The sequence below is a fragment of the Lynx canadensis genome, chromosome B2 (assembly GCF_007474595.2).
Source record: "Lynx canadensis isolate LIC74 chromosome B2, mLynCan4.pri.v2, whole genome shotgun sequence".
NCBI classification, from domain to species: domain Eukaryota; kingdom Metazoa; phylum Chordata; class Mammalia; order Carnivora; family Felidae; genus Lynx; species Lynx canadensis.
The window spans coordinates 64,491,792-64,504,197 of record NC_044307.1 but is presented as its reverse complement, the minus strand read 5'-3'; the positions used below and the strand labels follow the sequence as shown (position 1 = coordinate 64,504,197).

The 12,406-nt window shown below is 41.3% G+C and overlaps 1 protein-coding gene across 5 annotated transcripts in view; it reads right to left on the bottom strand.

Moving 5' to 3' along the window:
• The window catches only part of SMAP1 (small ArfGAP 1), a 204,040-nt gene that overhangs the window by 20,518 nt on the left and 171,116 nt on the right, over positions 1-12,406 (bottom strand). The gene's annotated exons all lie outside the window — the stretch shown is intronic.

Below are 12,406 nucleotides of genomic sequence, written 5' to 3'. Positions count from 1 at the left end.
TTTCTTCACCTATAAAATGGAAATGATAGCTCACCAGCCTTAGGTGATTTATCTTTCACTTCTCCCCAGCATGGACTCAGGACCACTTGCAAGGATCTGCTTAATGCCAGTCTTCTTACAGCAATATATTCATCTACCTGCATTTTGTTTCCTCCAGAAGTATGGTTACACAAAAATAAAACAATTCCTTCCTTTTGAAAGGGTAATATAACAGTTTACAATAGTTCCCTGAACATACTCTTCTGAGAAGAAGCAATACATGTTTTCATTAGGTTTAAAACCATATCTAAAAAACCTAACAGACCACAAAATTATTTAGGGTACTTATGCTAGAATATTCCTTCCTTCTGCCCTTCTCTCTGGAAAAACATCCTCCTGATCTGGTCAATGCACAGTTCACAGGACACTGGTGGTTTTCCAGGGCCACAGCTGCTATGTCTGGCATTTAGTCAGCACATTCCAAATTTGTTTTATTTCACAGCATATGAACTTTGAAGAAGAGAAATTTCCCTGTAGGAATTTTCTACTTGACAAGTAAGTAGAGTGCTTTGGTGGGGGGTTTATCCTTTAGTTGGTTTCTTTCCAAGAAAGGCTTTTAGAAGCAAAAAACTTAGAAAACAAGAGTAATATATTCATTTCACTCATCACATAAAATTTGAATGTATATGCTACTAGAAAATTAAGTAGGGGGAGCTGCCTGGATGGCTCAGTTGGTTGAGCGTCTGACTCTTGGTTTTGGCTCAGGTCATGATCTCATGGTTTGTGGGTCCAAGCCCTGTGTCAGGCTCCACACCGACAGTGCAGAGCCTGCTTGGGATTCTCTCTCTCTCCCTCTCTCTCTGCCCCTCCCCATTCTCTCTCTCTCTCTCTCTCTCTCAATAAAGGAAGGAAGGAAGGAAGGAAGGAAGGAAGGAAGGAAGGAAGGAAGGAAGAAGGTTATGTATTCATAACTACATCTAACTAGCACTGTCAACTCATTTACACTTGGCCATTGTGAAAATAAGTTAAAGCGTGTATTTCCTGAAACACAAGCATGAGTGAGAAAACTTTAAAACTTGCCCAAAGCTATATATTTCCTTTCCAATTAAGAAAAATTGAGGGAACCTGTATCTATTCCTCTATACACTTTGGAATTTAAAATTATTTAAAATAAAACTAGGAAATGTTTAGGCAGAAATTTCTCCAGATTAAAATGAGTAAGCATAATTTTATTTAAATATATTTAAAAATATTTAAATATACCCTGGGCTAGATTTTCATGACCAAGATCATACTGATTCTTTGCATGATGCCTTTTAGAGCACTGAGGACCCGATTCTCTCAGATACCTTCCATGGTCCACCCCAGCCACACATACCCCTCTGTGCCTGACAGGCCTGCTGTTCAAAGCCTCCTGGCAAGGGGGGCCAGCTACGCTGCAGGGCACATGCAGTGCATGGACGACCACAAGATAGAAACCCTGCAGGAGGGCTTTCTACCTCTGGTGGCAGACTGAACTGAAACCTGTGAGGTCACGTTTAACACCAGCAATTTATGATTCTTCTCAAGCATTACGCTTAGAGCATTTGCTCAACCTTGAGGATTCTATTCTCAGATGGGGTTTTCTACAAAAAAAAGAAAAAAGCAAAAAGTGCTACTGGATGGAAGTATTAGTCTGGGGGGATTATCCTAACCAACTGCTAAGCAGTCTGTCCGTTTCTATCATGTGAAAACTAAGCAGCAATACACACACACACACACACACACACACACACACACACACAAATAAATTAAAAAAATAAAAAAATTTAAAAAATGGAGACTAGCATAACTGCGTAATTCCCAGTCCTAGAATAACTACACAGGTAGAGACCGTGAAGAACACCACCCCCACATGCTCTAGAAACTGATTTAAATTCTCTTCTAACATAGGGGTACACATTCAAGTCAAGATGTTTCTGAGACTGCAGTCTGCTTCGAGTCTAGAGCATTCAGGGATTTTCAGTCTGGCCCTTAGTGAAAAGGAACCTTAATTAAGACATTAGGTAATTTCCAAGACCAGTAGGTAAGTGATAACCAAGTATCTGACCCCCTTCTGGTATTAGAGAGTAAGACACTGAATAAATCATATTTGTACAGGCTTCAAACTAGAATACCTAAATATGAAGCAGTTCTTGCAGGTACAATCAAGAATATAAGGCAGAGATCAGCAAACTACAGCCCACTGCCTATTTTAAAATATTTCTGAACACAGTCATGCTCAATTGCTTATATATGTGCTTATAGCTACTTACATATTACAAAGTGGTTATGGAGACCATGTAGCTTACAAAGCCAAAATATTTGGCCCTTTTCATAAAAATTTCACTAACCCTTGCTATAAAGCAGATAGAGAGCATTTTTTGTTTGACCTTGGGACGGAGAGTAGATCAGGAAAGGTGAGCTGAAGAAAATAGGTTTAGCTTGAGTCAGTAAGTTGAAAAGAACATGGACTCACCAAAGTGTCATTCAAAAGGAAGATCAAATTACTAAAAAATGATCTTAATGATTACCCTATTATGAGATTAAAAGTGATCCTGAATACAAACAATAAACTTTAGGATTCATGGACCCTCTGTGGGTGTGTAACTAAACTATGTGAGGGTTTTCTGTGTATTTTCTGCAAGTGCTTCAAGTTAATGCCTGTTCCAGTCTCATTCACATGAGCATATACTGTCATGTCTCCATGACCATAAATCATACTTCAAGACACCTGCTTCTACTCCCCACCATGTTTCAATTAACAAGGGAAAACCAGAGTCCCATGAGGGGAGAGTGGCATGCGTACCTTGGGCAGCAGAAAAACAGTCTGCTGCCCAAAGTAGATACCAATAATCAATCCTGATTTAGAATCACTGTTTTGAGCTAGAAGAGACCTTTGATTCTCTGTGGTCTCCTAGAGTTTCACAAACTCATCAAATGTCATGCATAACAAAGCTTTAAAAAAAAAAGTCAGAAAGTATTTTTAAAAAGAACTTAAGAAGTTGATAAACCAGCAAGACTGAAGAGGTGTTTGTATTCTGAGTAGGACACCCATCATTTTCTGCTACAAAAAAAATCCATCAGCAAAATATCCCTCTTTCTGACCTTATCTCCTATCGCTGCCACCTTTGGAACTCTTCCAGTATATGATCTAAAACTGTCAGTCACCAGCAAAATCCCCTACATATATATCCTTAACTTCTTCTTCAAACATTTCCTTCACTTTCCTGGCCTAAATGAACCTTGGCTCTCCCCTAAAGACACCATTTACTGAAGCTCTCCACTGTCGAAAACAGAGCTGTCTCAGGAAACTCACAGACCATGAGTGAGAGAAATAAATGTTAACTGATAGAAACCAAGGAGATTTTGGAGTTGTTTGCTGTGTGGCAAGGGCGGCCATCACAGAAAGTGATACCAGAAGAGGGGTGCTGCCATCACCAAACCCCAAAATCTGTGGTACTGGCTTTGAGATTGGGTGGCAGATGACAGGGAAACACTTATAGGATCTTGAAAAATGGAGACACGATATGTGCAGTGCAAGAGTTGGTAAGCAGTCCCCAGCAGTCACCAGGAAGATGGGAAACACATCAAATGAAGTTCTAGCAGAGATGCCCTAGTTGACACACAGACCTGGAGAGGAAGAAAAATCGTACTGATGTACACTGCTGAGCTCTGGAGGTTATTTACTATACAACAGTACTGCAGCCATAGTTGAGTATTTAAGGCCAGTCACCCCATTTGTCCACTAGATCCCAATGGCTATTCAAGACATTGCTGTAGCAATTTTTCTTGTCCTGAATCAGCAGATTTTCCTGTCCTATAGGTTCATTCCAAAAGGTAAACATCCTATAATTTCAGCAAATCATATTGGCTCCGTCTTCAAAATATATCCAGAACCTGATTACTACTTTTTGGAGAAGTGAATAAAGTACTGCACCAAAAATGGCAGTTGAGGCTAAAACAAGCTCTGGTCTCTAGCTTAGAGACCCCTCCTCAGGATTCTTTTTCCTTTGTTCGCTGTGCGCATGAAAACCCCCACAGATATGGAAACTGACAACTATAAATTACCCTTCCCTGCTTGCATTTGGTGCTCAGATCTTTCGAGAAACGGTCTCCTCTGAGCCCTCTGGTGTTAAATAAATCTCCGATCCACCAAGATCTCTGAGTGCCATTTGGTTTTTCTGCCGGCATACCAGCCTGGTTCCGTAACAAATTTGGTTCCCTGACCAGGAAACCCAACCGTGCTGGCCCATAGCTGCCACCGGTTTGGGAGAATGGCAAGGCAGTGAGGGAATGAGGGATGGCAAGGAAGAGTACATGCCTTGTCTGAATTTCAGCAGTCTTCTTCTCGGTTGCCTCCGGCCGGCCCACTCCACCATTCCCACTGGACTCGAGGAGACTTGGCAGGTGAGGACCTGGACCCTGCGTTGGAACCAGTAAGGCTGGGGCCCAATCTAGTGAGGCCCACTCACAAATGTGGAAGGGGGACCTGATCACTCCCCGAGGCTTCATAAGTCTCCCAGGTAGGAATTCTATGGGAGGGAATATAATAACCTCTGGTGTGTATGTGAATGTGCAACTCAGTCTAGCTTGCCTGCAGAGTTCGATTCTGTGGCTCCACGGGCAGGTGCCCTTGGGGACCCCAGGGGCCCACAGAGTCTGAGTGGGCCCGTCTGCTATTCCATCATGGATGGCACTCAGTCTATGGCAATATCAGAGTGGTTTCTGATCATGGGTTGCAGGGCTGGGACCTATGGGGCTGAGCGTCACCTGGGTTCCTTCGGGACATGGCCAGGCAGGCATCTGGCTGGTCTCCTCATTGGAGGGGGTGCCCTGTCCCTCTGTCTTTGTGACTCTGCCTCACGGGAGCATTATGGGGTCAGGATGGAGCAAGGAGAACCAGGCAAAGGTTTTAGGAGCTTTATCCGGAGACTCACCCAGGGAGCCAAAGAAGCAACCCACCGCTCCGCTAATGTTCCCCTCTTCATGACTCATCAGGCTCCCTTCCCCCTTCCCTGAGCTTGAAACTCCTCCCCTGGTTGGATCTCCACCACTGCCAGGTTGCTGCCACCACAGCCTCGCATTTCTCTTCCCTTTCCAGGCCAGAGAACCCTCCCCCACAAGGACTGAAGGCCAGATTGCGCCCTCGGCCAGGCGCAGGCACTCTCCAGATGCCAGTCCACATCCGCTGTTATCAAGAGGCTCTCAGGGGGATCAGAGTAGGTGGGGTGAGAAGGCCATAAATATACCCAGAAGCAAAGGGGTAGGCCCAGAGCCTCCTTAGCAAGGGTTCAATGAACCTACTGCAAGGGGAAAGGACATCAAAAAGAATAAGTGTCCCAACCAGAGAAAGTCCCAAAAACCCAGCAGAAATCAGGAGGAACCTCGAGAAGGGGACCTTACTGGTTTGGCCGAGATAGAATCAGACTAAAAGGGACACTGACTCTCCCTCCCTGTTCCTCTGCCTAACAGATGTGAGGGATTCTCCTTCATTTCCCAGGTTAACAGCCCTAATTGGAGCCAACGGTGGTTAGTGTACCTCGGGACAGGGACTTTAAGGAATGTTCCCAAGCAGTTGCTGCTTCTGCCTCCCACCCCCCGCCCACCATCCCCTCATGCTTCTGCACCAACGTGGGTGTGGTCCTATACCATCCTCAGTGTCTCAGGCACCACTGGTTCCTCCTCCCACCCTCCAAGTCAAAGGAGCAAAGTGCACTACCCCTTGGACCACCATTTCAGATATCTCCACTGGTGTCCCAAATGAAAATTGACAATGGGGAAAAACTGATTGACTTTTAGGCGGACGCAGGTGAAACATATTCAATGTTTAAACTTTTAAGTTTATTGCACCTGTCTTTAAACTTATCAGCAAAAGTCAAACAATCTCATGTTATCTATGTTGCAATTTGTTAATGATAATTAATTTTGTCTGTCTCAAAGTTTTCATGGGTAATTGTTATGATAACTTTGAAGGTCCTTGAAACCTGAAACTTTCCAAATAGGATGGGATGCTAAAGCTTTGAATATTGCATATAGATATGTGTTTTTAACATCTTATTGCTGAGAAATCAAGGCTATTCGGACCTACTGGAAAACATGCTTTGTACTTAATTGGTTCACAAATTTACCATCTAAAAAAATTCTGATGTAAATACCTCTCAATTGGTTACTAAGTCCTCAATTGGAGACTAAGGTTTCCTAAGAGTTAAAATTCTACTAAATGTACTTAAGACTGATGAAAATAAAGAGAGCAACTCTGTATGTAGGGAAATAGGAGGTATATAAGATATAAAGAATGGAAATACAGTTTTGTTGAGGGTAAAAGAAAGTAATTTTGTCTTAAATGAGACTGGTTATTTGAAAAGAAATGGCTTTGGGACAAAATATGAAAGCAAAAGAAAGTTGTAGAAGGTTGAGATAAATGGAATTTTAAAAATACACTGATACAAGGTTGAAATTCTGCTTTTCTCCCTGCTCAAATGACAATGTTTTGTTGGACTGTTGATCTGCTCTTGATAAGACGATGCAAACAAAGGTTTGTCTTCCAGGAAAACCAAAGTTTTAGGTTTCATCTTTATCAGGTCTTTGATTACTTAGTTAAAGCTTCTCAATGTTAAAGGAGCTAGGTTTTCGTAACAACTATATAATGCTATACATTCACCTTTAGGATCATTTATTGCCACCTTGGTTGAATAAATACAGTTTTAAGATTTTTAATGATCTGTAATCCTTTTTAGGATGTACTTATAACTTCCTAAGCTTTTAACAAGCTTCCAGGATTTAAATGGTAAATGAAGTCTTTTTGACCAATTAGACCCTTTTATTTGGGATGCTAATAAGTTCCTTGGAAAAGCACTGTCGTATAATGGTAAACCTTAGGTTGTATTGCACAGGTAAATGCTGTAACTGTCCAAATATATATGCAATTCCTAAAGTTTTAATGTTTTGGTATAAGGTAATCACTTAATATTCTGATTACCTGAAGTGTTATGTGTCATAGAAATAACCAAATTTCTTTGTCAATTGCATCATAGTGAACTCTCATCAGATCTTTAACAATGTCTATTTCTGAGATTTTGTCATGTATAATTGTTCTTATTCTCTCACAAAACGTGTTTCTTCTTCAAGGAGATTTGTCAAAAGGACTTTGGGGACAAATACGGGTATTCGACATCTCTAAGATTAATACTAAAATGGGTAAGAATTTCCAGAACTCAAAAGCTGCATTCAAATTGAACAAGAAATAGGAACATGGGATTAAATGAACTGAGGAAGATTATAGTTTTGTGATTCTTGTTGAAAATATTGCTGGTTCTCTAACGTTTGCTCTTCCAGATTAAGAAAACTCTCTCTTGAGATATCTATGATATACAGAAATGTCATAAAGTATTCATTTGTAAATGCTTCAGTTTACAAATTTTCTCTGTATATAACTCCTCTGAAATTCAAAAACTCAGTGAGTATTCTTTCTTTCATGGCAATTACAATCGTTTGCATAAATTCAATAAGAATCTGTTCATCTTGTAACAGGTCACCATTGGAAATACTGGTTATTTTACCAAGGCTTTGACTGGAATGGTCAGATATGACCAGACAGCTTTAAGGAACTAAGGTTGGCTTTATGAAACATGGAGCCATAAAACCCCTTGGGAAGGTTGGCCTGATACCTTGCTTACAGAGTTCCCAGCAGCCTCACCAGGTGAGTAAAGAAGGTTACTTCCTGGCAGGTGCAGGAACCTCAGGATATCTTGGGGACCTCATGAAGAGGAATTTGCCCAATTCTATAGGTATTGTAGGCCTGTCTGACGGCAAGTATTTGGCTTGGCTTCTGGCCTGGAGAGGCTACTAAAAGTTCAACCCAAGATTCCTTATGAAAGGTTCCAGCAAAGCAAACTTTAAAAGATCCTCATGATCAATCGCTATTCTTGCTGAGCTTATGTAAATAGTTAGGCCAGATTTGTTAAGACTGGATTTGTTCTACAAATGCATTGGTCTCAATTTGGCTATCTCTGGAGAGAGGGGATTTTTAGAGCAAAAAACTCTGTTTCAACAATGCACCATTATGGATGTTAAATTCTAGTTATGATTGCCTTTAAATGTTTGTTGTTTGCCTAGACAACTTGAGGTAAACTTCAGAAAATTGTCACAGTATTTCATGTATAGGCAATCTTCTGTGCTTGTTATTCTATGGGGATAAGACCCCATGAACATATAATTATTTAAACAACTGGAAAACAGGATAGACCTCTAAATATGCAAACCCTATCTTCCCTAAACCTGATCTGACAGCTACCAGAAACCCGCCCCTTTTGAAGACTTGGAGGTGGACTTTACAGACATACAACCAAATAGAGGATTCAGTTTCAGGTATCACCCCATGGGTCCATTGCTCCAGAGCTGAGAAGGCCAACTCAGAGGAACCCTCAACCTGGCGAAGTGATCCAGATCCAGTCAACCCACTTAAACTGACCCTCAAAAAGACACTGATCCCTGAGATCTCCAGCCCTGCTCCAGCCACACCCCGGAAGCTGGGTGGCCTGTGCACACAGAAGCTTGAGGACTCAACATGTGGACTCCCAGGGGTTTGGATGCAACTCTGCCAGCCCTTGCCCCTCACTGGTGTCATAGCCCTGATCTTGCTTCTTACTGTTGGGCTGATAGAGACTGTACCAACAAGCTGGACATGGGACAAAAGATGAATGCTGGATCTCACATACCTCCTCTAGATGGGAGGATTATTAAGTATTGCCTGTATATTATGATAACCTCTCTCAACCTCACAACTGCCACTTACCCACTTTTGCCCCCAGGATTGTTATATGACAATAAGGGGGTCAAGGGCATTCAGCACCTTCACCTCCCTCCACAAAGATTGCTACAAAGGAAAAACACCCACTCTCTGTCAGTTACCAAGTGCCCCATGGACTAAGTATTGGACTGTAGAGATAACCCAAAGTGTCAGGAACCCATATCACAACAAGGGCCTCCAGAGAGGGAAGCCAGCTTGCTACACTTACCTTCCTCAATGGGGGATCTCGAATGGGGGAGGGGGTGCAAGACAGGGCCCTTCAAGAAGTTATAAAGGATACCCAGGATAGGGTAATACAAGCCATAAGGGTGACCACTCCCCTGGCAGCCTACCAGGGTTTGAACCTGTCAGCCCTCAATCAAATGCTTACCAATTCCCCATTCCAGCACTGGGCCAACACTACTCTCCAAGTCCTCCAGAAAATAGATAATCACACCCAAACCTGCTGGATATGCTTGCCCCTCAGCCGGAGGGCTTACTTAGCCACTCCGATCCCTTTGACCAGGGAAGCTCCTGAAAATCTCAAAACCAACACCTCTGTCTTAACTGGACCCCTGGCCACTGAGATACGTCTCACAAATGCCAACAATCTAATCTGTACAGTCCTTGAAGGTATGAATGGTACCTCTCTATGCAAAAGAAATATAACCTTAACGAGGAATACAACCCTATGTTCAACCCCTGGGGTATTCTATCTGTGTTCTAACTCAGCCTACCGATGCTTAGAGGCCAACTGGACTCAGATATGTTATTCCATCTTCCTAACCCCATAGATATCCATATACACTGAAGATCAGCTCCTAATAGCCTTTAGCCCCAAGTCCTGGGCTAAACGGGCAGTTCTGCTACCCATTCTGATAGGAGCAGGAATTGCGACAGGAATAGGAACCAGAATAGGGGGCATAGGTTCATCCATAGGACTATTCCACAGACTATCTCAAGAGCTAAATGAAGACATGGAACAGGGGCAGATTCTCTGGTAACCTTACAAAACCAAATAAACTCTCTGGCGGCAGTGACCCTCCAAAATAAGCCCTCGACCTCCTCACTTCAGAAAAAGAAGGGAATAGTTACAACTAAGGTTAAGGAACTGAAGGAAAGAATTCAACGTACACAACAGGAAAGTATCAATCAATAGAAAGGATGGGATCTCACAGATTGGGCATTCTGGCTTCCTACCCTGGTGGGGCCCCTCCTCTACATAATTTTACTTGTATCCATTGGCCCCTGTATACTGAATGCCACGGTATGTTTTATTAAAAACACTGTTGCTCACCAAACTACTGCATGTATCTTAGCCTTCCAAGGGTACCAACCTGTAAAACTAAAAGGTGATGCCTGCTAAAAGTTTTTTTTTTTTTTAAAGGCATCAAAGGGGGGAATGTTGGAGAAGTGAATAAATACTGCACCAAAAATGGCGGTTGAAGCTAAAACAAGCTCTGGTCTCTAGCTTAGAGACCCCTCCTCAGGATTCTTTTTCCTTTGTTTGCTGTGTGCGTGAAAACCCCCACAGATATGGAAACTGACTACTAAAAATTACCCTCCCCACTTGCATTCGGCGCTCAGATCTTTGGAGAAACAGTCTCCTCTGAGCCCGCCGGTGTTAAATAAATCTCCGATCCACCAAGATCTCCCAAGTCCTGCTTGGTTTTCCCGCCAGCGTACCAGCCTGGTTCCATAACATTTTAACTTCCGATGCCACCACCTACTCTAAGCCAGTGTCATCTCTCACGTGTATTATTCTAACAGTTTCTTACTGGTTTCCCTGCTTCCAGCCTTGCCCTGCTACAATGTATTCTTTTTTTTTTTTAATTTATTCTTAACATGGTAGTTACAATAATTCTTAAAATCTTAGGTCAATGTATGTACATTTTTGCTGAAATGTCTCCAATATATTTCCAGGACACTCGGAGTAAAAGCCACAGTCTTGTTACAACCTACCCCACACATTCCTCTCCCCTGTCACTATTCCACTCTGGCTATACAGTCACCCTTGCTGGTCCCTGCACATGATAAGTAAGCCACTACTGCAGAGCCTCTGCACATGCTCTTCTCTCCTGCTGGAATGTTCCTGCCCCACACATCCAGACATCCACAACTCCTTCAAGTCTTTGCTTCAGTAAGACTCAGCACCCTCCATGCCCTGGCCACCCTATTTAGAATTACAACTGCTCATTATTGCTTTATCTATACAACTTACCACAGAAGACCCATAATATACTTTACTTAACTGTTATTCCCTGTTTCCCCAAACAGAATGAATGCTCCAAAAGGTCTAGTACTTTTATCAGTTTTCTTTCATAGCTACCTCCCTAGTGCCTACAATGGTGCCTGGAAACACAGGAGACACTTAATAAATATTTGGTCAATCAATGAATGAATCTGTAGGATAAGGGTCGGGTCTAGCTTATATTTTACATTTCTAAGTTATAAACCAGACACTTAGACTGGAAAGGAAATTCTACAATGAAGACAAAGATGCATATAGTTTTAGTCAGATATTTTCTTACCTTGGTATTAAGTCTTTTTTTCTTTTCTCTCATTTACAGAAAAGAAAATAAAATACATAAATTATACAGACTAGAATTCAACATAATTATTTCAGAGCCCCTGGACTGAAGCCCTATTTTCAAAATTACAGTTATACATACTACTTACTTTCACCATCACAGAAAATTTTTACCTATTGGGATATATTTATTTGCACACTATACCAGTTTCCTAAGAAATGAATAAAAATTCAATTGTAATTTTTAAAAGAGAAAACAATTTACTAAGAACAAAGCTCAAGTTTTAGAAAAGTAGTGAATGAAGTTCAACTAAGTATCCTTCTTTTTTTGTTGTTAATCTTTCTCCAAACTAAAAAAAAAATCTTTTACATTAATTACTGCTGAAGGCTCAGATATTACTAAAAATAACCATTTATTTAAAGCTATTTTTGTAGGAAGAGAAGAAAGATATCAAAAGAGCTGACAGTTTTGTAGATAAGTACAATGTTAGCATTCCTTGAAGGGAAGCCTGTTTGCTTACCAGGCAGACAACATGTATCTGTCAGTCATAAGAATAAATACGACATTCAATTAAAATGAGCACTTCTTATTGTCATCAAATATATGAAATGAATGTACCCACTAGATCTAGGTATAAAGAGCATCACTTCAGTTAACCAAAGTTAAATTTTATTTTAAACCTGCATATATTATAATAAGGCTACCCCATAATTATTATGCTAAGGGAATCCCCCAACAAAACTAAATAAAGAGAAGTGGGGGTAAGAGGGAGAGAGGAGAAAAAGAATCCTTACTCTTTATTTTAAATGTTGAAATGTCAGTGTACTAAGCCTTTGAAGATTTCTTTGATATCTCTTCCTTCCCCAAGGAACTCATTACTTGTATTTCAGCCGAGACAGTGCTGACAGATACTAGCTCTCTTATTAAAGACTTCCCTTTTTGTGGGAACTGAATACACTGATCATACCATTTTCAAATTCAGTTAACAGGTATATTTTGGCACACTAATGATAAAGCTATTATATTCATTTCAAGTAAAGACCTCAATTATTTTGTAACTCTTAAGGTGGTTTGTATCTTTTACTAC